This window comes from Pelophylax lessonae, assembly GCF_965119305.1.
Source record: "Pelophylax lessonae genome assembly, chromosome: 1".
Classification (NCBI taxonomy): domain Eukaryota; kingdom Metazoa; phylum Chordata; class Amphibia; order Anura; family Ranidae; genus Pelophylax; species Pelophylax lessonae.
The window spans coordinates 763,506,173-763,533,094 of record NC_138768.1 but is presented as its reverse complement, the minus strand read 5'-3'; positions in this window follow the sequence as shown (position 1 = coordinate 763,533,094).

Here is a 26,922-nt window from a genome sequence, read left to right as displayed (position 1 = left end):
AATGCCCTTTCCATGTCAAATGTATACATTTTTAAATAATTCTGCTCTTCCTGGTAAGAATGATATATGGATGGAACCTTAGGTCTAAACTAATGAATAGGTTAAAGGACTACCTTGTCCAGGGGAATACAATATAGGGATCTTGAGAGCCTAGGGTTTGTATTTCTGACACTGTGCAATCTGTTGTAATATTCACTAGAAATGCTGCTTTTAATGTAATGTTCTCCAAAGAGCAGCTTTCTGTGGGTGCGAAAAGGAGTGCAGCAAGAAAATGTAACACTAAGAGCAAGTCCCATTTGGGGTAGAGATTCTCCCTTGGCCATCCTAACCTTAGTACTGCTCTCAGAAAACATTCCACCAAAGGATTCGAAGCCCACCTGGTGTCTGTAGGGCAAAGAAGGTTGAGCCATGGACCTTCAAGGTGTTAGGAACACGTCCTAAGTCTAGACCTAATTGGAGAAATTGGAGAATATTCTGAACCCCTGAGTCCTCTTGGTAATCTGGTGCCTCTGTCAATCTGTCAATTCCTGCTACATCCTGAAAAAAAAAACAACTCCTTGATTGAATCTTGAATAATTTTCTTCATCACTTCCATTGTCTCCTGTGTCTCCTTTTCCCTATCGCTAGAGACCTCTGAGAGACATGCTTCACAGGCCAGCTTATCAAGCAACATCTGTTTACTGCAGGCCCATAGGATTTCTTGTGGGGTCTGGTAACACTGCAGGGAGACCCCAAGCATCTAGTGGCATGATGTGTTGAGCCGTGTGACCTTCGAACAGAATGTCCATTTGTGCAGGTGGACGCACCTCAGCTGCTTTATCTTCTGGGAGACAAGAGCCAATGCAGGCTGGAAAGGGACAAAAGGATATCCCTTAACATGGAGTCCTTGTTCTTTTCTTTTTTTTTACTCACCAACAGTTGCAGCCCATACCAAGTGAATCGTTGAAGATCTTTATTGTGTGGCAAAGGACTGTGTAAGGCAGCTAGAGAAGCAACAATGAATCAAAGGTAAGCAGCTATAGGATGGTCAGCAGTAAGGAAAAGGGGAAGCTATAAAAAAGGAGAAAAGGGTACACAGAAAAACAAAAACCAATGAGCTGTCCCTTTAAGAGCATAAGACCCCCATAAGCCAGCAAGCTTCTTACCTTGAGCTTTAGCCATAACTGGGGAAGGCAGCAGGACAGGAAGAAATGTAAGCCCCCCCCCCCCCAGATAGATAAAATTAATGACAGAAAGGCTCGTTAAGTGCCGGAGACCCTCTACATAGATTTCTTTTTTGACCCAGAAAGTAAGAATAAACTGCCCCTGCCCAAAAGGAGAAAGCCAGCAACAGGGACTAAAGAAAGAACAGACAGCAATAAGAAGGAGAGAGCCACAGGGCCACCGTAAGGACTAAACAGTACAACCATCCTTATTGTCCCAAAAATATCAATAGAAAAATTGGCTCCCCCCCCCATTCATTAGTGAGTCTATAAGCGCAAGTGGCAGGACCTCATATCAGGAGAGCATGAACCTGAATGGCAGCGCCATTTTGGTGAGGTAGGGTCTGGAGAATCCATGATTATGTGGAGTTTGAAGACAGAAAAAAGAATGTAGGGGCTTAGCTTTCATTTACAGTGTGACGGGAGTCACTTTGGATGCAGGGTGACCAAGGAAATAGTGAACACTGAAAATATGGTTGGATTACTTCAAATGGGACAGTGATATTCATTAACAATGTCTCTCAAGAAGTATGAAGATTTTATCCCCTGCACACTGGTCTATGACCAGGAAGTATAACTTCTAATATGGGCTTTCCAGTAAGTTCAGTGTAAGAGACTGACTGTCTATCACTTAACGATGTTGCTTTTGTCTGGATAAGTAAATTGTGATAATCTTGTCTGAGGTGGCTTTCCATTCACCTATTGTTAAGTGTGCTAATGAACTCACCTGTTGTCTGCTAAGGGATGTGTTGACACTCCGAGTAATGTGTATTGGGGGCTCGTTATGTAGCCATTGTGTGATGTTGGGGGCTGGATTTGGGTCATTATCTTGTGCTGACTGTAGTACTCTCAGGTGTATATAAAGATGCTTGACCCTCAATACAGAGCCTTGTCTCATACTTGGGGGGGGGGGGATTATTCATATGGGTTTCTTGTTCAGCTGAGTGGAGTGTCCGGTAGCTGCCTTTGTGTTCAGGAATGAAATGTCCTAAACGACTGTAACCCCTTTCATACCCGGGGTGTCGTTACAATTGGTGGCAAGCGGCGGGATAATTCTCACAGCCCGGAAGGACAGCTACAAGAGAACACAGGCCAATGGAAGCACAGTATGAACAGCTAAAGCACTCTACCCTTAAGGACTTACTGGAGAACTGGGGCCGACCGGCCAACAACCGTAAGAAGAGGGACATTATTGCAGAACTAGTCGAAATGGATAGAGCTGAAAGACCCAACATAATAGAAAGGCCCAGCGTAACAGACCGGACACCCGAAGAGGCAAGTTTTGATCGGGCTGTTAACATAAGACTGGCAGATTATGGTCCTAACCCTACAGCGGAGATCAAAGACCGAGTTATAGCAGCTGTGGAGGCAAATTGGCTACAACAAAGAAGTGCTGCAGCAGCAGAAGCCACAGCAGCACCAACTGAAAGGAGAAAGGTACATTTTGCTGCTTTTAAAAATGTCATCGAAACGGAAGGGGAGATTGATGGGTACCTTGCCAATTTTGAACAGCAATGTGCCCTAGACTAGGTGCCCACAGAAGAATGGGTTACCATTTTGTCTGGGAAATTGTCCGGCCGGGCCAGTGAAGCATTCAGGGCCATCCCAGACGAGGATATTATGAACTATGGGCTGGTAAAAGGAGCACTTTTGGCCAGGTATGCTGTCACACTGGAGGCATACCAGAGGCGGTTCAGAGAGACTAGCAAGCAGACTGGAGACTCATAAACAGAGTGGGCATGCTGCCTAAACTGCACGGCATCTCACTTGGTCGCTGGATGCCAAGCAGTATCCGGGGAAGAGGTGCTGCAGCTGTTCCTGCTGAAGCACTTCTTTGACAAGCTGTCCCCGGAAGTCAGAGAGTGGGTCCGGGACCGAAAACCTTGCACCTTGTCTGAAGCAGGTCGCCTGGCGGACGAATACACAGACGCTCGCAAACTGGATAACCCTGTAGTCAGGACAACAGCTCGGGTGGATTATCGATCAGTGGCACCCCCTCCAGCTGCCGCCTACCAACCACAGACGTACTGCCCTACAGCACTACCTCCAGTGGCCACTTATTCTCAGCAGCCCAGGTTCAACTCCCAGGACTACTCACAACCTAAACAGCTAGAGCACAAAAAGCCAGACTGTCTGTTGAATTCAGCCAGGCAGTCCCAGTCTTGAAGAAAGCCAGCAGGGGGGAACCCCTGAACACCCATGCCTGCGGCCCACTGCGTTGAGGAGGTAGACAATTGGGACGTCCTGCACGAGGCTGATCCAGTACAAGTGGCTAACCGGGACAACAGGCAGCAACACAGGCCGACTGTCTGGGTTAATGGAAAGGTAGCCAATGGCCTATGTGATACTGGCGCCACCATGACCCTACTACAGAAGAACCTCATCCCAGAGAGCCAACACAACGGAGACACTGTAGCCGTAAGGGTAATGGGAGGCACCATTTTCTGGCTACCCTTTGCCTGTGTTCACCTGGATTGGGGGGGTTGGTTCCGGACACGTGAATGTGTGGGTGATGAAGGATTTGCCAGCGGATGTACTACTTGGGAATGATTTGGCCCCCCCTCGTTTCTGCTTACGCCCTGATGGGCCCCGCTGAAGCCAACCCAGTGACTTCCCGTGCCCAGACCCATGCTGCTGGAACCGGCCCGCCCGCTGCTGAGACCCCGGTAGGACTATCTTCCCCAACATGTACCTTAGATCAGGCTCCCCTGGGCTGGGATACCCCAGAGGCATTCGGGAGGGAAACCCGGGGAGGACCCAACCTTACACAAGAATAGGGCTAAGGCAGATACTCAGGAAAGAGGAATAGATGGGGAGATTTATGAATGGGTGGGAGACAGACTGTATCCCTAAGCCATCCCTAAAAAGTAAATCCCCTTTGCAGAAAAGACAGCTGGTGGTGCCTAAGAAATACCAGCTGGAGATTCTGCAAATCGGGCATGATGTACCATTAGAAGGACAACTAGGGTCCCGTCGCACAGCCCATAGGATTACACAGAATTTCTTCTGGCCAAACTTTAACCAGGATGTGCGACAATACTGCAAAATGTGTGACACGTGTCAACAGGTAGGTAAGCGGGGGACCACCCTAAGGCCAGACTTATGTCCATGCCTATTATTGGGGAGCCCTTTTACCACATAGCCGTTGACATTGTGGGTCCCTTGTCCAGGCCTAGTCCATCCGGGAAGAAGTATATTCTCACTGTGGTGGACTACGCCACCCGTTACCCAGAGGCAGTAGCTGTGTCCAACATAGAAGCAGTGACAGTAGCTGATGCCCTGGTTACGATATTTACTAGAGTGGGGTTCCCTAAGGAGATTCTCTCTGACCAGGGAACCCAGTTTACCTCTGTGCTCACCCAGCAGTTATGGAAGGTGTGCAATATTAAGCCCTTGCTGAGCTCACCTTACCACCCCCAGACTAACGGTCTCTGCGAACACTTTAACGGGACCCTCAAGCAAATACTTAGGACCTTTTCGGATGCTTGCAGAGACTGGGGGAGATTCCTGCCTCACCTGTTATTTGCATACAGAGAGGTACCTCAGGAATCTACTGGGTTCTCTCCCTTCGAGTTACTCTATGGGAGAAGGGTCCTCGGACCCCTCAATCTCATTAGAGGACACTGGGAGGGAGTGACAGAGAAGGTGGGGACCCCCATAGTGCCCTATGTTCTGGAACTCAGGGACCGCATGGAGCATCTGTCTCTGATGGTAAGGGAAAATCTCCAGGCAGCCCAGGGGAGACAGAAGAGATTGTACGATCAGGGGGCCCGACGGCGTATCTTCCAGGTTGGGCAGAAGGTCTTAGTGCTCAAGCCGGGGAAGACCGACAAGATGCAGGCATCTTGGCAGGGCCCGTATAAAGTAGTAGCCCAGGTATGTGATACTACCTATGTTATTGCCAGCTGTGCATATGAAAGAATCCAGGGAACCTTTCATGTGAACATGCTAAAGGAGTATCAGGAACGGCATGAGGATGTTGCTGCAGTATGTGCCCCTGCTGAGGACGACTCAGAAAGTTTACCCCTCCCTGACTTACTAGAGAGAAAACCCCAGACTGACCTCACTAGCCTTGTACAGCTAGGGGACCGGTTAAGCCCCACAAAGAAGGAACAGGCCAAATGGCTTTTGTGGGAGAAACAGGCAACTTTCTCCCAAGAACCGGGCTACACGACCCTGGCTGTGCATAAGGTAGAGACCCTGGGACAAGTGCCCCTTTGACAGCCCCCCTACCGTATCTCTGAAGCAGACCGAGAAGGAATGCAGAAGGAGATACAGGAGATGATTCAGTTAGGACTCATTGAGCCCTCTGACAGCCCTTGGGCCTCGCCTGTAGTACTGGTGCCTAAGAAAGATGGAACTACCCAGTTCTGCGTGGAATACAGGCGACTCAATGAGAAGACCACCACTGACGCCTACCCGATGCCCAGGGTAGACAAACTACTAGATCGTATAGCCAGGGGACGTTATTTAACTATAATAGACCTGTGTAAGGGCTATTGGCAGATTCCCCTGGCCGAGGATTCTATCCCCAAGTCGGCATTTGTTACCCCGTTTGGCCTGTACCAGTTTAAGGTCATGCTATTCGGGAAGAAAAATCCCCCGGCTACCTTCCAACATATGGTGGATAGGCTCCTCAGTGGCTTCCAGGATTTTGCATGTGCACCTGGGAGGAGCACCTGGTTCACATAGGGCTGGTCATGGACAAGATTCAGGCCGCAGGCCTGACCTTGAAACCAGACAAGTGCCATCTAGGTATGGCTGAGGTGCAGTACCTGGGACACCGAGTAGGATGTGGAGACCAGAGGCAGCCAAGGTAGATGCAGTAGCTAACTGGCCCACACCCCATACTAAGACCCAAATATTAGCCTTCTTGGGGACAGCAGGGTACTACTGACGTTTTGTCCCTGATTATAGTGATATCGCCAAACCCCTGACTGACCTGACAAAAAATAATTTACCTAGGCAGATCCTGTGGTCTGCAGCTTGTGAAGCCGCGTTTCTAGCCCTCAAGCAAGAACTTGTAAATGCCCCAGTCTTGGCTGCCCCAGTACCCAACAAATGTTTCCTTGTCCACACAGATGCTTCCATGTTTGGACTGGGGGCTGTGCTGAGCCAAGTCAGGGATGATGGAGGAGAACACCCTGTTGCATACCTGAGCAGAAAGCTATTACCCCAGGAAGTGAGCTATGCAGCAGTGGAGAAGGAGTGTTTGGCCCTGGTTTGGGCACTTAAAAAGTTGAACCCTTATTTGTACGGACAAGAATTTTCATTAGTCACCGACCACAACCCATTGGTCTAGCTTAACCAGCCGCTAAGAAAGGTATCTTGCAGGGACTGTCTCCCGAATTCTTCATCTCTTGTTCTGATGCCGGGCAGAGACCATCATCGCTCTGTCCTGTAGCCAGCGCTTCGGCTGGGGGGATAAACACTGGGGTAGTGTCATAGTACTGGGGAAACGACTCACTGAGGTCATCCCTCGGACTCCCTGGATCTAACTCTGCGGGTGGGCAGAGGCCAGCGGCAATCTGCCCCATAGCCAGCGCTTCTGCTGGGGGGATGAACATTGGGTAGTGTCCAATTGCTGGGGAGGGAGAAATGCTTCCTCTACTCCCAGTGGGGATATCTGCTGTTGGGGCAACAGCTCAAGCGGATCCTCTCTCCGACTCTCCGGATCCCACTCTTTTTCTGATGCTGGGCAGATGCCAGGGGCACTCTGCCCTGTAGCCAGCGCTTCTGCTGGGGCATCATATAAGATACTCTGGACTTGCTGCTGATCACCTTTTCCCAGCCTTCCAGTGCCTGTCTCAACTCCCCTTTCTGAGACCTTCATGCTATTAGCTTGTCTCGCTTCCTGGGGGACCTCCGGTGCGTTCCGGCATTCTAGCGCTCGCAGTGCCCTCTGTATCATCGCTGCTTCTTCCATTACGGTTAGGATGGGAAAACACAGGGGCACCCCTGGCCCCATTTGCTTCTCATCTTTGTGACTGTCTGCTATTTCTCCCGGAAAGTCCCAGGCAATGGGAGCCATGCCAGGCTGCTGATCACCGTCAAACAGCCGCTTGTAGGCAATCTCGAGCTCCCATTCCTGCTCAACCAGGAACTCCAATTCCTCCAGGTCCCACGCCTCTTCGGGTAGGTCCAGCACCTCATCTCGGAAGTCCAGGATGTGTTCCAGCCGCCACTCCTCATCGCTCCCAAAGTCTGGGTCTCCGTACATTTTTTTATGGAGCAGCCCCACGCCGCCATAGCCAACGCCTTCTGTCGGGCTGCCATCTGCTGTACCTGGCCACAGTTGAGCTGCGAACCACTGGAGGGCCCTGTAGCTGGCGTCCAGTCTCATTTCGTCCTGGATCAATCTTCCAAGCTCCGTCTTCCATTCATCTCGCGGTCGTTCCCTCAGGAACACCTCTCGCGCACGGTACTGCGTCCAGTACATCTCTGTGGAGGAGGGAAGGATCTTCCACTAATGGTGCCGCTCGTGGCTTAGCGCCTCATGCCAGAGTTGCCGGCGGATCACATCCTCCCAGCCGAGCATGGTGTGCTCTGTCGCTGGTCCTCGATGTTGCTTCCGCATGCCTTGCAGCCTCCTCCCGAACTCTGCTCTCATGCTGGCCAGTCCCCGTATCACTCCTCTGCAGCTGCCCAGATCTTGAATCATGGTGGTGGTTTGGATGTCCTGGACTGCCATTCTCTGCTCATGTTGCCGCTCTCATTCTCTCTCTTGTCGCTCTAGTTCTTTCTCTTGTCACTCAGCCTGCTGCTGGATGTCTCTAATGGCATTCTGTATGGCGGTCTCTGATGGGTTAGCACCATATAATGCCAACCGCTCTCGAACTCGTTGCTGAAACAAGTCTTCAACTGACCGGGGTCCTGCATCACCATGCCTCTGATCCATCTCGGCTAGCTCACTGATCAGGGTGGCCTTGTTCTTTGTCCCACCGGTCCCTCCCCGGCTCTCAAGTAAGTGTTTCAGCGTGGCTCTCGTGCATGCTGCATAGCTGGTCATTGATAGAGTTGGGCGGACACCTGGATGTCCGTGTTCGGCGGGTTTGGCCGAACTTTAAAAAAAAGTCCGGGTCCGTGTCCCGGACTTTTGCCGAACTTTTCCCGGACACCGAACCCCATTGAAGTCAATGGGGACCCGAACTTTCAGGCACTAAAATGGCTCTAAAACACCAATGGAAAGGGCTAGACTGCTGCAAATGGCAGCAAAACGTAGTTAAGAGCATGGCAAGTGCTCTGCAAACAAATGTGGATAGAAAGAAAGAACTTAAAACAACAAAAAAAACCTGAAAAATAAAACAATGTTCTTCATCTCTGAAGGACGAGGCCCATATGGAGTAGGAGGGAGGTTGAGGTGGTGGTGGATGTGGCGGTGTCATAGGCGTGTGCACAGGGTGTGCCGGGTGTACCTGGGCACACCCTAATCACCTAGGGCACATAGCATTATCGCTCTGTTTGCCAGTGAGGAGATGGGAAAGATCTCCCTCGGACCTGCTCTGCTCTATTTCTCTTTGCCAGCAGGGAGAGTAATGTATAGGGGCCATGTACATGTAGGCAAACACATGCATGTGTATTTAATATAATATAATGCAATAGGCTGCGCAAACCTATGGGCGGTGTAGGTGGAAGCGGCGGTGGAGGAGGACCAGGGCCGGATTAAGAGCATCATGGGCTTGGTGCTGAGGATTTTGAAGGGCCTTAAGGGCCGTGCCTTGGCATGCACCCAGAGGAGGAAGGGTGCAGCCATGCATGCCTAATTCCACATGGGATGCTGTCTCTGAAGCCCATAAACACATCCATGCATTGGCAACTGTCCCTCCTTGTCCGGCCTTCGTGCTGTGTGGGGAGGTTCTGAGGGAGCTGCCTGGGGAAGCGAGCATAGAAGCCAGACTTCTGTGTTTACAAGTGACAGAAGAGCGGTAACAGTGAATATGGCCAACCCGGGGCCTGGAGCTGCAGCTCCAATAGCCCCTACGTTAATCTGGCCCTGAGGAGGACGAGGTAGCCAACACTGCTTCTTTTCACAAATTTTAAATGAGGGTACACCCCAAAAGAGTGAGAAAGAGCAAAAATGGAACAATGGCTGGGTAAGGTCGGTATCCATCGCTATTCTGCACAAGGTACGGAAAAGTCCCGTGGGATCCATGCCTGGTTCATTTTAATGAACGTGAGCTTGTCCACATTGTCTCTGGACAGGTGGCTGCGCTTGTCTGTGATAACGCCCCCAGCCGTGCTAAATACCCGTTCAGATAATACACTGGCTGCAGGGCATGCCAGCACCTCCAAGGCGTAAAGGGCAAGCTCAGGCCATGTGCCCAACTTGGAGACCCAGAAGTTGAAGGGGGCAGACCCCTCATTCAGTACATCTAGGCGTGTGCACACATACTGCTCCACCATGTTGGTGAAATGCTGCCTCCTGCTAAGACGTTCCATATGAGCTGCTGGTGCTGCTGTTTGTTGTGGCGTGCTGACAAAGCTTTTCCACATTTTGGCCATGCTAACCCTGCCTTCTGAGGTGCTGACGGTGCCCTGGTTGCATTGGCGACCTCTTCCTCCTCCTCCTCCTCTGCCTTGTGCTTCCACTGTGGCCCCGCTGTCAGGTGGGAATGCCAGCAGCATGGCGTCTACCAGCGTGCGCTTGTACTCGCGCATCTTGCGATCGCGCTCCAGTGAGTGAATTAAGGACGGTACGTTGTGCTTGTAACGGGGATCCAGCAGCGTGGCCACCCAGTAATCAGCACAAGTTAGAATGTGGGCAACTCGGCGGTCGTTGTGGAGACTGCAGCATGTAATCGCTCATGTGTGCCAGGCTGCCCAGAGGCAACGAAAGGCTGTCCTCTGTGGGAGGTGTATCTTCCGTGTCCTCTTTATCCCCCCAGCCACGCACCAGTGATGGCCATGAGCTGGCCTGGGTGCCACCCTGCTGTGAACATGGTTCCATCTCCTCCTCCAGCTCCTCCTCCTCATCCTCCTCCTCCTCCAGAACTGTGCCCCTGCTGGACAATTGTGTCCCTGGCGTTTGTGTGTGCAGGAACCCACCCTCAGAGCCCCTTGCGAATGACTGCCCTGAAAGCCTTGGAAATGTTACCTCTTCATCCACCTCCTCCTCCTCCTCCTCCTCATCCTGTGCCACATCCTCTTCCATCATCGCCCGAATTGTTTTTTCAAGGAGGCATAGAAGTGGGATAGTTAAGCTGAGAACGGCGTCATCGGCACTGGCCATGTTGGTGGAGTACTCAAAACAGCGCAACAAGGCACACAGGTCTCACATGGAGGCCCAGTTATTGGTGGTGAAGTGGTGCTGTTCCGCAGAGCGACTCACGCGTGCGTGCTGCAGCTGAAGCTCCACTATGGCCTGCTGCTGCTCGCACAGTCTTTGCAGAATGTGCAAGGTGGAGTTCCACCTTGTGGGCACGTCACATATGAGGCGGTGAGCGGGAAGGCCGAAGTTACGCTGCAGCGCTGACAGGCGAGCAGCAGCAGGGTGAGAACGCCGAAAGTGCGCACAGACGGCCCGCACTTTCTGTAGCAGCTTTGACATATCGGGGTAGTTTTTAAGGAACCTCTGCACCACCAAATTCAGCACATGCGCCAGGCAAGGGATGTGCGTCAAACCGGCTAGGCCCAGAGCTGCTATGAGATTTCGCCCGTTATCGCACACCACCAGGCCGGGCTTGAGGCTCGCTGGCAGCAACCACTCATTTGTCTGCTGTTCCATGCTCCTCCACAACTGCTGCGTGGTGTGTGGTTTGTCCCCCAAACAGGCAAGTTTTAAAACTGCCTGCTGTCGTTTACCCCTGGCCGTGCTGAAGTTGGTGGTGAAGGTGTTACGCTGTCCGGATGAGGAGGCGGTAGAGGATGAGGAAGCGGAGTAGGAGGAGTTAGGAACAGGAGGCAAACTGAAGCGCCCTGCAATCCTCAGTGGTGGAAGGACATGCGCCAAATTGCTATCCGCCTCAGGCCCATCCGCCACTGCATTTACCCAGTGTGCCGTTAAGGAGATATAACGCCCCTGACCGTGCTTACTGGTCCACGTATCGGTAGTTAGGTGGACCTTGCCAGAGATGGCGTTGCGCAGTGAACACCTGATTTTTTCCCCCACTTGGTTGTGCAGGGAAGGGATGGCTTGCCTGGAAAAGTAGTGGCGGCTGGGCACGACATACTGTGGGACAGCCACCGACATAAGGTTTTTAAAACTGTGCGTCTCCACCAGACGGAATGACAGCATTTCAAAGACCAAGAATTTTGAAATGCTGGCATTCAGGGCCAGGGGTCGCGGGTGGGTAGGGGGGTACTTCCTCTTCCTCTCAAATGTTTGGGAGATGGAAAGCTGAACGCTTCCACGGGACATTGTGGAGACGGTTGGTGACCCAGGTGGTGGTGTTGCTGACAGATCCTCTGTTTGCGGGGTGGCAGGTGCCGGTATCACTACAGATGTGGCTGGAGCGCCCGAGACTGCAGCAGAAGAGGAAGCAGGATGAGCCAGAGACGTTTCTTGGTTTTGAAGGTGTCTACTCCACTGCAGCTCGTGCTTTGCACTTAGATGCCTGATCATGCAGGTTGTGCTCAGGTTGAGAAGGTTTATGCCTCGCTTCAGGCTCTGATTGCACAGGGTGCAAACCACTCGTGTCCTGTCATCAGCACATTTTCTAAAGAACTTCTACGCTAGAGAACTCCTTTGAGCTGACTTTGGTGCGCTCGTTTCCTTGCTGCGTTGGGCATTAGCGGGCGTAGTGTCTAGGGCACGGCCGCTCCGCTTCTGCACCCTGCTCCCTCTTCTGCTGTGCTGGTGGCTCTGTGCGACCACCGCCTCTTCCTCCAAACTACTCAGGTCACCTGCATGACGTTCATTCCATGTGGGGTCGAGGACCTCATCGTCCTCCACATCATCTTCCACCCAGTCTTCACCCCTGCCCTCCTTGTCGGTCTCCACAATGCTGAACGCTGCAGCAGTTGGCACCTGCGTTTCGTCATCATCAGAGACGTGCTGCGATGGTCCTTGCATGTGCTCATCTTGAGAAATAAGTGGTTGGGCATCGCTGCACTCAATCTCTTCCACTTCTGGGGCAGGGCTAGGTGGATGGCCCTGGGAAACCCTGCTGACAGAGTCCTCAAAAAGAACAAGAGACTGCTGTATGGATTGGGGCTCAGACTGCTTGCCTGATTTCCAAGGGGGTGAGGTGAAAGACGGTTGGACATTGGCTGCAGGTGCCAACTCTGACCTTTCTGCAGTAGACTGGGTGGGAGACAATGTGAAGGAACTGGAGGCACTGTCAGCAACCCAATCTACTATCGCCTGTACTTCTTCAGGCCTCATCACGTCTAGAGGCGCATTATGCCCTACCAAATACTGATGCAGGTTCTGACGCCTACTCACACTTGTGGAAGGTGTTTCACTTGTGCGTGTAGCTGGCACAGATCGACCACGTCCTCGCTTTGCAACAGGAGCTCTACCAGCAGCACCACGACCCAGGCCACGGCCCCTATTTGACGATCTCCTCATATTTCTGTAATTTATGATCTTGCCCTAGAAAGCTGTTTATTGAATAGCGGAACAAAACAACAACAGTATCGCACGGGTGTATCTGACAGTCAAATATGCAAACTATGCCGCAATTTAATGTTTTTTACCCCAAAAGGGTGTATATTGAATAGCGGAATAGGAAAAAGGATAAAAAAACGGTGTATCTCACACGTACAAATACAGACTAGGCCCCGATTAAAATTTTTTGTACCCTAAAGGGAGGATGAGGAAGAGGAGTAGGAGGAGTTGGGAACAGGAGGCAAACTGAAGCGCCCTGCAATCCTTGGCGGTGGAAGGAGATGCGCCAAACAAATTTAAAAGGTGTATCTCACACTTACCGATACAGACTATGCCGTAATTTAATTTTCTTACACTCCAAAAGGGTGTATATTGAATAGCGGAATAGGAAAAATGTTATAATACGGTGTATCTCACTTGTACAAATACAGACTAGGCCCCGATTACAATTTTTTGTACCCTAAAGGCAGGATGAGGAAGAGGAGTAGGAGGAGTTGGGAACAGGAACAAAAACTGAAGCGCCCTGCAATCCTCGGTGGTAGAAGGAGATGCGCCAAACAAATTTAAAAAGGTGTATCTCACATGTACCGATACAGACTATCCCGCAATTTAATTTTTTACACTCAAACAGGGTGTATATTGAATAGCGGAATAGGAGAAATTTTACAAAACGGTGTATCTCACAAGTACAGACACAATCTAGGCCCCGATTACAATTTTTTGTACCCTAAAGGCAGGATGAGGAAGAGGAGTAGGAGGAGTTGGGAACAGGAGCAAAAACTGAAGCGCCCTGCAATCCTGGGCGGTAGAAGGAGATGCGCAAAACAAATTTAAAAGGGTGTATCTCACATGTACCGGTACAGACTATCCCGCAATTTAATTTTTTACACTCAAACAGGGTGTATATTGAATAGCGGAATAGGAGAAATTTTACAAAACGGTGTATCTCACATGTACAAACACAATCTAGGCCCCGATTAAAATTTTTTGTACCCTAAAGGCAGGATGAGGAGTAGGAGGAGTTCGGAACAGGCAGGAGGCAGACTGAAGCACCCTCAAATCCTCGGCAGTATAAGATGCGCCCCAAAAATTGGAAAGGTGTATCTCACACGTACCAACACAGACTATCCCGCAATTTAACTGATCCCCAAAGGTTTTTATTGAATAGCGGAATAGGAAATATGATCCAAAAAAGTGTATGTATCTCACACGTACAGAAGCACACTAGGCCCCAATTACTATTGTTTGTACCCCTAAAGGCAGGATGAGGAGTAGGAGGAGTTTGGAACAGGCAGCACCCTCAAATCTTCAGAAGTATGAGATGAACCCCAAAAACTTGGAAAGGTGGATATCACACGTACCAACGCAGACTATCCCTCAATTTAATTGATCCCCAAAGGTTTTCATTGAATAGCGGAATAGGAAATATGATCCAAAAAAGTGTATGTATCTCACACGTACAGAAGCACACTAGGCCCCAATTACTATTGTTTGTACCCCTAAAAGGCTGGATGAGGAGTAGGAGGAGTATGGAACAGGCAGCACCCTCAAATCTTCAGAAGTATGAGATGAACCCCAAAAACTTGGAAAAGTGGATCTCACACGTACCAACACAGACTATCCCGCAATTTAACTGATCCCCAAAGGTTTTTATTGAATAGCGGAATAGGAAATATGATCCAAAAAAGTGTATGTATCTCACACGTACAGAAGCACACTAGGCCCCAATTACTATTGTTTGTACCCCTAAAAGGCTGGATGAGGAGTAGGAGGAGTTTGGAACAGGCAGCACCCTCAAATCTTCAGAAGTATGAGATGAACCCCAAAAACTTGGAAAGGTGGATCTCACACGTACCAACACAGACTATCCCGCAATTTAATTGATCCCCAAAGGTTTTTATTGAATAGCGGAATAGGAAATATGATCCAAAAAAGTGTATGTATCTCACACGTACAGAAGCACACTAGGCCCCAATTACTATTGTTTGTACCCCTAAAGGCAGGGTGAGGAGTAGGAGGAGTTTGGAACAGGCAGCACCCTCAAATCTTCAGAAGTATGAGATGAACCCCAAAAACTTGGAAAGGTGGATCTCACACGTACCAACGCAGACTATCCCGCAATTTAATTGATCCCCAAAGGTTTTTATTGAAAAGCGGAATAGGAAATATGATCCAAAAAAGTGTATGTATCTCACACCTACAGAAGCACACTAGGCCCCAATTACTATTGTTGGTACCCCTAAAGGCAGGATGAGGAGTAGGAGGAGTTTGGAACAGGCAGCACCCTCAAATCTTCAGAAGTATGAGATGAACCCCAAAATCTTGGAAAGGTGGATCTCACAAGTACCAACACAGACTATCCCGCAATTTAATTGATCCCCAAAGGTTTTTATTGAATAGCGGAATAGGAAATATGATCAAAAAAAGTGTATGTATCTCACACGTACAAAACCACACTAGGCCCCAATTACTATTGTTTGTACCCCTAAAAGGCTGAATGAGGAGTAGGAGGAGTATGGAACAGGCACCACCCTCAAATCTTCAGAAGTATGAGATGAACCCCAAAAACCCCAAATATCATTCAGCTCTGCTGCAGGCCACAATTAAATTTTTTTTAACCCAAGGCTGTATATTGAATAGTGGAATAGAAAAAAAGTGTATGATTTTTGAAACCACTCAATAATAGCACATGTGAACTGAACACAGCAGTGTATGATTAGTCAGCAGAGCACAGCTGAAGGAAAAACGCTGCACACAGTGCCTGATAGAAAAATACTTTTCTCCCTCCTCCTCAGTGGGCAAAAAAGATTGTGTTCACTGCACCCCAAAAAGATTGTGTTCACTGCACCCCAAAAAGATTGTGTTCACTGCACCCCAAAAAGATTATGTTCACTGCACCCCACACACAACAAAATAGATGTGGACCACTCACACCTGCCTATCTCCTATCCCACCCCACACAGCAATATCGATTGTAGTTTGTAGAACACACTGACCCTAAAAATCAGCAGACTCTCTCCCTAAAAGGATTGATAAGATCGTAGATCGGTCACTGCAAACCCCACCCCACACAGCAATATCGATTGTAGTTTGTAGAACACACTGACCCTAAAAATCAGCAGACTCTCTCCCTAAAAGGATTGATAAGATCGTAGATCGGTCACTGCAAACCCCACCCCACACAGCAATATCGATTGTAGTTTGTAGAACACACTGACCCTAAAAATCAGCAGCAGCCTCGCCCTAAAATGCCTACAACTCGCCCTGCCTAACACACTCTGACCTGTCCCTCAATTCTATCCGGACACACACTGACCCTAAAAATCAGCAGCAGCCTCGCCCTAAAATGCCTACAACTCGCCCTGCCTAACACACTCCGACCTGTCCCTCAATTCTATCCGGACACAAATGTTTTTTTTTTCCTGTCTGTCCCTAATCAGCAGCCAGCATGTTGATGTGTGCTCTTTCCCTGAACTAAACAGCAGAATGACGCCGCAGCGGTGCTGCCTCGAACTTATAAAGACTTGGTCACATGCTTCAGACGGCCAATCACAGCTACTAATACATACATTTGTAGGCATGGCTGGGATGGCTTAGGCACACCAGTTAAACGCTTGTTGATTGGCTGTTGAAAGCCCGCCATGAAAAGCGCGCCAATGCATGCAAAACCCGGAAATAAAATGACCGAACACGGATTTTTACCCGAACATACAGTAAAGTTTTTGGGTCCGTGTTCGGGTAACAAAAATCCAATTATTCGGTACGAACACGAATAATACAGTCCGTGTTCGCTCAACCCTAGTCATTGACTGTGGTGGTTTGGAGTGCCCCAGTAACTGGAGAGCAAATCCCACCCCTGCCAACCAATGTAACAAGACCCTTGCTCGCTCGCTTCCGCTCTCCCGACACTCTTCTGCTACTAGTGAGTCAGCTTGCAGATCGCAACGTCTGATGGTTCGCTCATCCAAGGCTCCGGGATCCGAACTACAGCTATGTGCTGTTCGGAATCTATTAGAACAAACACCAGGCAGGCTGTATGTAAGTTCAAACAGGAAGACCTTTATTGGAAGTGCACAACACACTTTTATACAGAATTTGGAACATCCCGCCCCCAACAACCGCTTTCCTATTGGTCAATTGTAAAGTACATGTAGTCCTCCTTCAGGTCCTCCTTAGCCATGCAAATGAGGACTTGAAAATGAGTCAGCAGGGATTGGGCCGATAGCTTGATTAGGAGGACTGTTATGTGTAATGAGACAGAAGCCCCAGGGGGCAATCAATGTGCACAATAGCCATACACAGAACAATGGAGCCGTCTGGAGCCTTAAGACAGGGCAGAAGATCCCCCACTGTGTAACAGATTTCAAGGAGGAACACTTCCACATTCCAAGGTTCATGACAATACTTCCCCTGGGAAACAGTCCAACAGCCCCAGTGGGACCCCAATCAGGTCAACTCGAGGATGTTGGAAAAGTAGTCTTAAGGTTCCAGGTCTGCAGTGTCTTATGGCCCATAGTCTGTCGGTAAGAGGCACGTGCACAGTCCCTTCCAAAACACACAGGGACAGTGGGTTCTGTCACAGATAGGTATCTGCCTGTATTTCCCAGCATTGAGAACACCATTGATCCTGACTAAATATCCAACTCCATTTGAAGAAATGCAACCCCAAACTTGCAAGGAACCTCAAGTATGCTTTATTGTTTCCTGAAGGCACTTATTACTGTATTGCTCTCCAGCCCTTCGGCAAACAAACTGCCTCCTGCTACAGCCAAATATTTAAAAATTTGACCTATCAGTCCAGAGCTCCTGCTGCAAATTTTCAGCACCACAGTTCCTATTTCTGTGCATAGGTGAGTTGTTTGGCCTTGTTTCCACATCAGAGGTATGGCTTTTGACCACAATTCTTCCACCAAGACCACTTCTGGCTAGACTTCTCTGGACAGTAGATGGATGTACCTGCTTGACATCCTCTGATGTCCAAGGAAAGTAAGCATGACGTGTCTTTCATCTGCTGCGTTAGGTTTCCTTGGCCGACCACTGTGTCTCTGGTCCTTAATATTGTCCATTTTTTTTGAGCTTCTTTAAAAAGCTTGAACAGCACATCTTGAAACCCCAGTCTGCTTTGAAATTTTTGCCTGGGAGAGACCTTGCTGATGCACTATAACTACCTTGTATAACTTTCTTGATACTGTGCTCAATCTTGTCATGGTGTATGATCTGGAACATAAAAAATGTCTTCCACAACCTCCCCTCAGTAGCAGAGTTTGGCTGTTCCTCACCCAGTTTTAACCCTCGTACGCAGCTGTTTCTGTTTCACCTAATAACTGTTTCAACCTACATATGAAGTTGATTAATATTTTCACCTGCTTGGTATAATTGGTTAATCATACACCTGCTTCTAATCCTAGAAATTCCCTGACTTTGTGCAAGTTTAAAAAGTGTGCAAGTATAAAAATTGATGTTGGTTTGAAGCCAAAGGGTATTCATACCAAATTTTGATATGATTTAGATTTTTCTTCTGCTCGCTAAGTTTAGATTTTGTAAATTGATAAAAATAAACAATTAAAATATTTATTTCTGAAAGAATCTTTACTTTACAGCCAGGGCCGCCATCAGAGGGAACAGGTGATACACCTGTACAGGGCCTGAGCGTCAGGAGGGGCCCCGGCCCCGGCAACCAGGAAATGTGCACAGTGCCAGAGAGAGGAGATGGGATGGAGGAGATAGTAATGGAGGAAGAGGACATGGGATTAGGGAGATGGGATAAAGAAGGAGGAGGGCATGGGATGGAGGAGGGCATGGGATGGAGGAGGACATGGAATGGGACTTGGTGGGGCAGCCAGTGGGGAGTCCTGAGGAATGTTGATGGTCAGGTCTAGGGGGGGGGCAAGCCTAAAGCTGTGTAAGGGGCCCCAAAATGTCTGATGTCTGCCCTGTTTACAGCATTTAGACATCTGTACATTAATGATTAATTTTTCTCATGCGTATTATTTTATGTATATGTACAATGGTGTAATTGTATCTACTAACCATGTATCATCTGATAATATTAATTCCAAAAATGAATCTAGTAGCTGGTATTTCTATATCTTCATTTCTCTACATGTGTACATGTATGTTTATATGTGTGTATTTTTGGATGCACGTATGTGAACACATATGTACTGTACATGACTGCTATCCTTGATGTTCCATGGTTGTTTGACTCCTGATTTTATCAGTCACATTTACATTTACATGTTATAATGTTTTGTTGAATCTTTAATTAAGGGGGGTCTCTTTGACCTCCAAAACTTGTTGGCTATTTTTTTAGTACAAATTAATAAATTCATTTGGACTCTTTTATCTTTTGATCTGGCACTCCTTCCATTTGTTTCCTGGCCTCCAATGCTGCATGCCTAGATAAAGATTTTAGGTAGAATTTAGGAGGAACTTCATTCAATTTCCCTCCCTTATTTAAAATTATTCCCTGTTTAAAATATTTTTTCAGAGAGCTCAGACCTGCTGGCTTTGCTAAACCCTCCCATGAATCATAATGGCCCTGTCTGATCAGCCCTATTGCTATTTTAGTTTACAGGCTTATAAAGAAAATATCCTTTACATTCCTAACAGTATGTTCGTGGGGTTAAATTTGTTCTGGCTTTCCTTAGATTGTTCTGGCTTTACTTAGATTTAGATGGTAAAACTTAAATTTTCTCTAATTATGTTTATGATGCCAGACAGAACACATTATATTCTCCCCAGCTGAGAGCTGTACATTTTCATTGTATTTAAATCCACAGACGCCATAAACAATAGCTATTGATAGGTTAAATGTTATATATTTAATATTTAAATTTCAATTTCACTAATCAATTTTCCTACCTTTTTCATACCTTATTTAAAATGATGATTCCCTGTTTAAAATATATATTTTTTAAAAGTACAGACCTGCTGGCTTTGCTAAACCTCCCATGAATCATACTGGCACTGTCTGATCAGCCATATTGCTGTTTTAGTTTACAAGCTTATAAATAAAATACCCTTTACATTCCTAACAGTATGTTTGTGGGGTTGAATTTGTTCTGGCTTTCCTTAGATTGTTCAGTCTTTCCTTAGATTTAAATGGTAAAACTTCAATTTCCTCTAATTATGTTTATAATAATGCCAGATAGAACACATTATATTCTCCCCAGCAGAGAACTGTACATATTCATGTCAATAATAGGCATTAAAAAATAGGACATCTATCTACTGTAATTTTTTTTTAACTGGGCATGTAAGACCTTGGTGAGCATTGTATTTAAATCCACAGACTCCATAAACAATAGCTATTTATAGGTTAAATGTTTTTAACATAGAGTTAATACTCACCTTAGAAAATTACTTAAATTATTGGAATGTCTATTGTCATCAAAAAAGCCAAGTTCTGTCCAGTACAATTCCATAAAAAAAAAAAAAAAAAAGCTGATTGATAGCTTTTCCAGGTGCTAGCATAGTTTGAGGCCAGATTCCGAATATCCCTAGCCCTAAATAACTTTTCTATGAAGTAATAGCAAAAGGTTACATATGTCCAAAGAAATCCTGAGGTGAGGCAACATTTCTTATAACAGTAACTACAGAATGACTGATCATGTGATTTTAGTAGACCCTCTCAATTAGCATACAACTTCAGCAAACTTCGGCCTATTTCATTATGTACAGAGCAGGTACAAGTATGAATCTGCAACACATTTTCATTATTATTATTATTATACAGGATTTACTTAGCATCAACAGTTTGCACAGTGCTTTACAATGTTAGGGCAAACCATTACAATACAATTCAAAACAGAAAGAATCAGAAGACCCTGCTCATTACATTTACAATCTAAAAGGGTGGGTTAAGTGATACAAAAGGTCATAACTGTGGTGGATGAGCTAATGCAAAAAATAAAAGTATAGTTATTAGATGAAGGCAGGATAGGCTTCTCTGATGAGAAAAGTTTGCAAGACCGCATAGAAGTAGACATAGCAGGAGATAGTCGGACAGTTTGGGGTAGGGAATTCCAAAGGATGGAAGATGTTCAGGAGAAGACCTGGAGGTGAGCATAGGAGGTAATGACAAGGAAACTAGAGAGAAGGAGGTCTTGGGAGGATTGAAGAGATCGATTTGGTTGGTATTTTGAGGCTAGGTCACTGATGTAGCAGCCAATGGAGGAATTTGCAGAGAGGGGTAGCAGACACTGAGCAGTTTGTAAGGTGAATGAGTCTGGCAGCAGCATTCAGTATTGCAGAGGTTGAGGTTCATGAAATTCTTAAAATGTATATAGTTGATTTGGACATCTTCCCATGGGATATTATATGCCATATAAAAGCCCCGAAACTGCTGCTTGGCTCTTTAGTTCCAGCAGACACAGGGTTTTCAAGTAATGCTCTATACAGTATCCATTTATCCCCAACCCTATACAGGCGGTTCCCGGGTTACAAACATCTGACTTACAAACGACTCCTACTTAAAAACAGAGGGAGACAACAGGAAGTGAGGAGAAATCTACCCCTAGGAAGGGAAATTCACTCCTGTAAGAGTTCTCATGGGAAAAAGGTGTCTCCACTGGAGCTTTATCACCAATCCTTGTTTCCACAACAACCCAAAATTTTCAAAATCCAGTTGTCATAGGGACAAAGAGTGAGGTGAAATGTTCTGAACAGGGGTACAGACATCAAAACAAATGTTACAGGGGTATTAACCCTTCCCTATGCTATCCAAAAAACGTAATAATTATTCTTTTGGCTGGAGCTAAACTTAAAAAATGTATCTGTTCCGACTTACTAACAAATTTGACTTAAGAACAAACCTACAGTCCCTATCTTGTTTGTAACCCACGGACCACCTGTAAAAGTAGATGCCAGTGTAAAATGTACAGAATGGAGGAGTATAGTCATGGTTTAATGTATATAACTAAAGGTACAATATTTTGTACAGAATAAGGGAGGATTAAAACTTCTGTGAGGTTTTTTTGCCATTTGTTTCTTATCAGGGAGATTTCCCTTCATTTTCTGTAATGTAGCCTCAAAAGGAAGTGAGACCATATGTTTTATAATTTGGGGGATATTCCTTCTGAGACCACTGTCATAGGAACAAGTGTCTCCATAGGAAGATTTCCCCTCTACTGCTGTTCTGGTTGACACGGGTCAACATCTTGGATTTACTTTCGCTTTCTTTCCCAGTGACATTGGAGATAAAAGACGAATTGAAAGAATACATCTCCCTAAGTAGGACAAAGACAGCAGTAAAAACATGGCAGTGGTTCTAAACCTTCACTGCACTATTCAAATCTAAAACAAGTGGTCAAGTTAGGAGAGTGAATGGAGGAAGGAGAGGAAGCTGGCTGTGCTAGAAAATCGACTCTTCATGTAGTTGAATTTCCTAGCAGCTTTAAAGTCATACTGTAAATGAATAAAAAATGTTAATGAGAAAGAAAACCACTGCAAGTAAGCATTTAAATGTTTGCATCGCTCAGCAGGGAGACTGCTTTTCAAATTAATGAGACTAATAGTGGTTTATAAAAAAAAAAACATGTTTGACGAGTCACATGGGGAGATACAAAATATACTAAACACATTAAGCTGTTCAAGGCAACACTAAATTCCCAAACATAAAAGGAATGTTAAAGGCCACACTTCATCCTTTGGAGAGCAAAATAACACGGACCAAATGGCCCAAGTTCACACGGGACAAACAGGATAATATTGACTCTTGGGATTACAGCTGGAGTAGACTGAACTTTAAGAGATTCAATTGGAGGTCCCCAGGAAACCAGAGGGGGTCTTTTTTAAAGTGTATTTCTACACCCATTAGTTCCCACAAGAGACAGCTTTTCTGGCACAAAGGGTGAATCTTTTGTTCCTTCATTATCTTTTGTGGGGTCATATTAAATGTAGGTGATAGGAGAAGAAAAAATAAATATAGAAAAAAGCCAGCACTTTGTGGAAATAAACAGCTGCTGGCACTAAAATGTGAATAAGCGCATTTTTTTGTGGAAAAACTAAATTAAAAACTAAAAAGTGCAGTGCTTGGGAAAAAAAAAATATAATACAGTGTCCAAATGTGCACATTAAAAAACAATGCGTAGAAGTACTAAACTATACAAAGACACTCCATAGATAATCTTTAGTGATAACAGTTCAGTTCAATGTGTTTAGTCGTATCCAGACTCTTCAAAAGAGATTTACAAACGTGTCCCTCCACCAATCCAAATGCACTCACCAGAAACAATGCTTCACAGATTATAGGCAGTAAATTGGGCTCAACAGCATCATCCAAGACCAATGAATTCTTCTGAGTGATTCCTTTAGGGAGATGACCCTCTTGGAGATGAAAGCAAGCAGACTATTCCCACAGTGAAAAGAGCGGATGACAGAACTGAAATTGGGATAAGTGCTTCCCAAAAATCAAAAATATATATACAGTGTAGCACCTATGAAAAAGTTGTAAAATAAACGTCATCTCATACAAAGATAATATAAAAGAGAGTATGTATATGTATACAAAACATCTACAGTGTGCGCCACCACCAGTCCAGTGCTCTCACCAGACCAAATGGCTTCATATCATGTGAACAGCAAATGGGCACAATGACTATCACCCTCCAAGAGCGTTCCCTTTAAGGACGTTTTCTTGATGTAGCACCAACCAGAAAAGGTGTCACATACCGGCACTTGACAGGACTGTATGGAACAAGTGCTCACCAAAAATGGAGCCAAATTGAAGGCATATAGTGTAGTATTTATTAACCATTTCTGGACCGGAAGGTTTTCCCCCTTAATGACCAGGCCATTTTTTTTGCGATATGGCACTGCATTATTTTAACTGACAATTGCTGGGTCGTGCGACGCTATTCCCAATTAAAATTGATGGTCTTTTTTTCCCACAAAAGAGCTTTCTTTTGATGGTATTTTTTTTTTCACTATAATCAAAAAAAGAGCGACGATTCTGAAAAAAAAAAAAAAAAACTATATTTCTTATCTTCTGCTGTATAACATTCCAAAAAAAAAAAAAAAAAAAAAACTTAAAAATCTAATTTGTTTTTCATTTTAGGCCAATATGTATTCTGCTACATATTTTTGGTAAAAAAAATCCAATAAGTGTAAATTGATTGGTTTGCACAAAAGTTATTGTGTCTACAAACTAGGGGATATATTTATGTCATTTTTTAATTTTTTTTTATTTTACTAGTAATGGTCGGGATCAGCAATTTTTAGTGGGACTGCCACATTGCAGTGGACAGATCGGACCACTAACTGACATGTTTGATACTTTTGGGGGGAACAGTGACATTACTACAGTAATCAGTGCTAAACATATGCACTGTTACTGTACTAATGACAATGACACTGACAGGGAAGGGGTTAAACACTAGGGGCTATCAAAGGGTTAAATGTGTCCCTAGGGGGTGCTTTCTAACTGTGTGGGGGATGAGCTTGCTGAATGAACACATAAATAAGAGGAACACAGGATCCCTGTGTTCATTACTGACAGAACAGTGGTCTGCCGTGATTACAACGGCAGACTGCCGTTCTGTCTCCACGGGGAGCGATTGAGGATGCCCGGCAGTAATTGCGGCTGTCGGACCCACTGATTGGCTCCCCTTGTAGCCAAATTGGCGCATGTGCACGCCCCCAGCAGAATGCATGCACCCCCCACTAGCAGGCCCGCAAAACGACGTACAGTTACATCGAACAGGAACAGAGCCAACTTACTGCAGTATATGTACTGCTGGCGGTCGTCAAGTGGTTAAAAGCATTAAAAACAGGCAAGATAAAACAAAACATAAATTTACAGTATATAGGAGAAGAAAACTGATAGAACTATTTTCTAAGAATGGGGAACAAAAAGGATAAAAATGTTGATGTTCTAGAAACACAAATACAGAACATGAAATGGAAAATAAAATAAGATGAGGGGGAAGAAATAATAGAAAATATGGGCATTTTCACTTTTGGGGAACTCACCTATCACTAATGTGTTGAAGCTTTTAAATTACGATTTAACACCCCAAGAAACATTGGTTCTCCCTCAGGATCTTAAAGCTGTATTAAACCCAAAAGCAAACATTTATTATATTGCAGCTTTCCAATTCTTAGATGTGATATTTGCACTAGTTTTCTTTTTTAGGCTTTCTTTCTTCTATTTTTATCTGGTGAACCAGCCAGTAATGCCCCATACACACGTGCAGATTATCTGCAGACTTTTGTCTGCAGACTTACCAAAACCATATAATATGAGGTCAAACCTAAACACTTTAAATTTGTATGCAATCCGGCAGGCCCTTGCACTACATAGAAAAGGTAAGTCTGCAGACAAAAGTCTGCAGATAATCTGCACGTGTGTACGGGGCATAAGTCTGATTTTTTTTCTGCTTTTTTAAACAAGCTCACTTCCAGATGTATCAGTTTACAGGGATTAGACAAGTCACTTAACACTAGTGTCATGATTTAGCACTAACATAATTTAACCCTAACATCATGAGCAAGCATTGGCTCATACTATTGCAGAATAACCCATTACAGTTTTTAGGCGAGCCGATAATGTAAAGAATGAATGGAAAAAGGGAAAGGGGTTTCTAGGAACCCCCCTTTCCCCTTTTTCCTGATGGGAGGGCAGCGGAGTAGGAAGTTTCTAGTTTCCCCGCCCGGATCAGATAGGCGGGAAAGAGCCGAGGTGAGAAGAAGCTGATGGGTTAAAGAAAGCTGCCTGCGGAAGGTCAGGTGACTGAAGTTTATAGAACCGAGGCAGGCTATATAAGGAGGAGCGGACAAGAGCGCGGCGCCAGTCGTCTCAGAGGGAGCTCTGCAGAAGAGCTATAATACTTACGGCTTTCCGCAGGCTTCCTTCAGGCGGCATGAAGACTCTTCTGAGACAACTCTTGGAGAAAGCTGAAGCCGAAGGTGGAGAGAGATGGCTGCGTCGCTGCCTAGAACTGCCGGCAGAAGAAGCGGTGGAAGAAGACAGGTCGACGGGATGGGAGCCGGTGGAAGGGAAGAATAGAGGCAAAGAAGAAGACAGCAGTGGTGGCAGGAGAAGAGGCGGTAGAAGAGGAAGATCTGGCGGAAGACAACGGGGAAAAAATGAGTTGACAGGAGGAGGAGCAGCGCCGGTGCAGAGCAGACCGGGTCCGAAGAAGGCATAGAAGGAGGAGCCAACGCAGGGGAAGAACCGGCGAAGAGACGCAGAACTCCAAGAAGAAGGTTCAGTCCGCCGGCTGAAGAAATGAAGGGCAGCAAAAGAAGAGGAAGGAAGAAAAGTGCGGCAAGACCAGAAGATGCTGGCGAAGAACCATGGCGGCAACACAGACACCGGGGCTGTCAGCGGGAGGCCCAGTGCAGGCCACAATGACGGAGGAGTGACAGAGAGGAGAGCCCACTGTATTGGCCAGCAGGGGAATTGGTGGAGCCACAGGTATTTGAAGAGCCAAGGACTGCTGGGCCGGGTGAGTTTAGTATGTCTTTGTTAGACAATTTGAACCAGTCTCTTAGTCAGATAGCTAATACCCTAAATTTATTGAACAACAAAGTGGAGATAAAACAAACACAAAAAGGTGCAGCTACAGTGTGGCTAGATCCAGAAGAGGAGGTGGTAGCTCCATATAAAACAATAGGTTTTAAAGATAAGGTGAAAGAGAGGCTAGGTTGTCTTCCAGAAAATTAATTAAAGGAGAGCATGCCTTGCTCTCCATCCCCCCTGGGTTTTCATCTCAATTCAAGTATAAAAGAAAAAATTTGGAATGGGGAATTTTTGGACATCCTGTCTCTCCTTCCATCAAGCAAAGAATTTCTAAAGTTGGAAAAGAATGATAAAGACAGAAGAAGACCTGTTGCCAAATCATTTAATAATTGGCTGCAGGCTTTCTGCATATTTTCAAGCGTGTTATGTGAAAAACAACCTTACAATGCAGCTGGACTATTCCATCATATTGAAATCATTCTTGAGGCGTATAAGAACTTCGGGGGCTTTGGATGGTTTTCATATGATGAATCCTTCAGACAAAAATTATCAGTCCATAAGGAGCTCCAGTGGGGTTGTAAGGATGTTGGATTATGGCTCAATTTGCTAATTCCACAAATGCCTCAATTGGCTAGGCCAGCAAGCGTAGGGGATAATCCGGTATCTGGTTATAAAAAAGGCATATGTTTTGCATTTAATGATTCTCA